Below are 2963 nucleotides of genomic sequence, written 5' to 3'. Positions count from 1 at the left end.
GAGACTAACTTCTCTAGTTGTTAAGAATATAAGCATTGGGAAAAAAAAGAATATAAGCATTGGATATCCCTGATGAATATAGATATAAAAATTCTCAATAAAATATTAGCAAATCAAATTCAATATGCATTAAAAAGACCATACAGTATGGTCAGTGAGATTTATACCTGGGATGCAAGAATGGTTCAATATACACAAATCAGTTGGTATACTACATTAATAGAAAGAAAATATCATATATATAATCATCTCAACAGACACAGAAAAACATTTGACAAAATTCAGTCTCCTTTTATGATAAAAACTCTTAACAAATTTGGTCTAGAAGGAACATACCTCAACACAATAAAGGGTGTGTAAGACAAATCCACAGCTAACATCATACTCAATGGTATGATATTTCCCTCTATAAGATCAGGAACAAGACAAAGGTGCCCACTCTCTTCATGCCTTTGCAACATAGCATTGGAAATCATAGCAAGAGCATTAGGTAAGAAAAAGAAGAAAGGCATCCAAGTTGGAAAGCAAGAAGTAAAACTGTCCCTGTTAGCTGATGACATAATTTCGTATATAGGAAATCCTAAAGACTCCACCAAAAACTGTTAGACTTAACCATTCAAGTTTCAGGATATAATACAACATATAAAAATTAGTTGTGTTTGTATATACCAAGCAATAAATTATCTGAAAAGGAAATAAAGAAAGCAATCTCATTGTTTAATGCAATCCCTATCAAAATTCCAATAGCATTTTTCACAGAAATAGAAAAAACAACCTTAAAATTTGTATAGAACCACAAAAAACAAAAGCAAGCCAAAGCAAGATTGAAAAAAAACAAAACTGGAGGCATCACACACTCTGATCTTAAACTATATTACAAAGCTATAGTGATCAGCTCTATCTCCACTGCTGTGATTGGCCAGCTGACCTCCTGGCCTCACCCAATAAACACCAGCCTCTTGGGCTGCCCTCTGTCCCCCTTTACTAGGTAGACAGAACAGAACAAAAACAGAGGGAGAGGCCAAATACACACTGAGGCAGTGGCAGAGGCTGAGTAGCATGGTCAAGTCAGTGGATCATGGTGAATTCAGCAAAAATAGATCCCAAAGGAAGACTCTATTTGGTAATTTAATCAGTGCATGTGAAGTTAAGGAACAGTGGATGTAGAAAATGAGCAGATGCTGAATGTAAACCCTACAGATCCTGATAGCTTAAGTCACTCTTTTCTGGTAATACATAAAATGTTGGGACTGGGGACATAAAGAATGAGATCCATAGAAACTGGATTTCAGCATCCTCCCTTAACAAAACGAGAATTAATGCCAAGGCAAAAATGCGACTACAGAAAACCCCATGCTGGGATTCTGTAGGTGGTTAAAGCAATGATAATGGAAGCGAAGCCAGTAGAAGTGGAGTAACTGTACCAACGGTCCAAGGGGAAGGCTGCTAGACAGGTGGTCCAGATCTGGGAAGGGACAGGGACTAAGAGAAGAAAGGCAGAGCAGGATGTGGGGGAGGTGGATGGGAAAGATCCTGTGTTGATGACCAGAAAAACTTGTTTGTGAAACTGTAGCTTTAACTTTGGATGAAATCACAGTTGAGGAGACTTTGACACCAGTCATACAGGAATATTTTGAGCATGGATATAGTAATGATGCTGCAAAAATGCTAAGAGACTTAAATCTCTTAGAGTACTCTCTTTAAGAGTACCAGTGTTGGCAGTGTCCTTGGCATTGGAGGGAAAGGCTACTCATAGGGAAATGCCATCTAAGTTTCTTTCTGACCTTTGTGGAACAGTAATGAGCACAGCTGATGTAGAAAAACCATTTGATAAATTGTTGTACCATCAACCTGACTTAGCATTGGATGACCCTGAGCACCACAGTGGGTGGGCCAGTTGGCCATTAGAGCTGTTGCAGATGGCATTCTGTGTAATCCCTATGCTGATAGGCACAGGGGAACTGTAGATTGTGTATAGGCCGGCACTGCTCTTGACAATGCTGTGCTCCCCAGTGTGTCTAGAGGTGGCAAGAGCACAGATAGTGTGTGGGGCTCTGCGGTGGGCAGATCTATTAATCACTTTGTTAAAGAGATTGACATGCTGCTGAAAGAGTGTTTACTCTCTAGAGACATATTGGAAGCTGAATATTGCCTGGAAGGAACTGGAAGCACCTCATTTTCACCACGAGCTTGTATATAAAGCCATTTAAAGGTTTTCGAGTCAACTAGAAAAAGTGCATGTAAGATGATTTGGGATTTATTAAAATCCCTTTGGAAATCTTCTACAGCTAATCTAGACCAAATGAAAAGAGGTTATGAGAAATTTATAATGAAATTCTGGACGTTAATCTGGATGTCCCATATCCACACTCTGTGCTTGAGTAATTGGTAGACGAATGTTTCCAGTAGTTGCTGGAATAATTTCCAAACAACTCAGAGATCTTTGTCCTTCAAGGGGCAGAAAATGTTTTGCATGTGAAGGAGACGGAGGGCATGTTAAACCTGAGAGCTATGGGATATAAAAACCCTTGCAGTCTTAGATGTTATAAAAACATATACCTATCTGAATTGTAAGTGTTGTTAGCACAGTTATTTTTTAAGTGCTTGTTTTGGGTACAAGGCATTTCTGAAATTTTATAGACTTAAATGTAAGGGGAATTTTAAAGAAAATATTTGTTTTTAACTGTGTAAAGGAGACAGAAAAGTAACCACTTCTTACATGGAGTGTTCTCATAGTCTACCTGCTGTAAGTGGCCTGTTGATGACATCATCACTCTGTGTTTGCAGTGATGTCTCACTGCTGCTCCTTTCTCTCCAGGACAGGTTTTTATGGTAAAATCACTGGTTTATACGAAGCCTTTATTTTGGGGGTAAAGGTAAGCTGCTAAAACTCCATGTTGGCTGCTGCTGTTGAGATTCTGTGCCTCGGGAGTAAAAAAAAAAGTTATTTCTTTGTCTTAAAG

The 2963-nt window shown here is 38.6% G+C and overlaps 1 pseudogene; it reads left to right on the top strand.

Moving 5' to 3' along the window:
* The first annotated feature begins 1059 nt into the window (after positions 1 to 1059).
* On the top strand, positions 1060 to 2675 carry LOC118992481 (programmed cell death protein 4-like; annotated as a pseudogene).
* Positions 2676 to 2963: the final 288 nt, after the last annotated feature.

Source organism: Sturnira hondurensis, unplaced genomic scaffold, assembly GCF_014824575.4.
Source record: "Sturnira hondurensis isolate 20B ecotype Veracruz unplaced genomic scaffold, ASM1482457v3 Scaffold0008196, whole genome shotgun sequence".
NCBI lineage: Eukaryota > Metazoa > Chordata > Mammalia > Chiroptera > Phyllostomidae > Sturnira > Sturnira hondurensis.
This window is presented reverse-complemented; position numbering and strand designations above follow the sequence as displayed.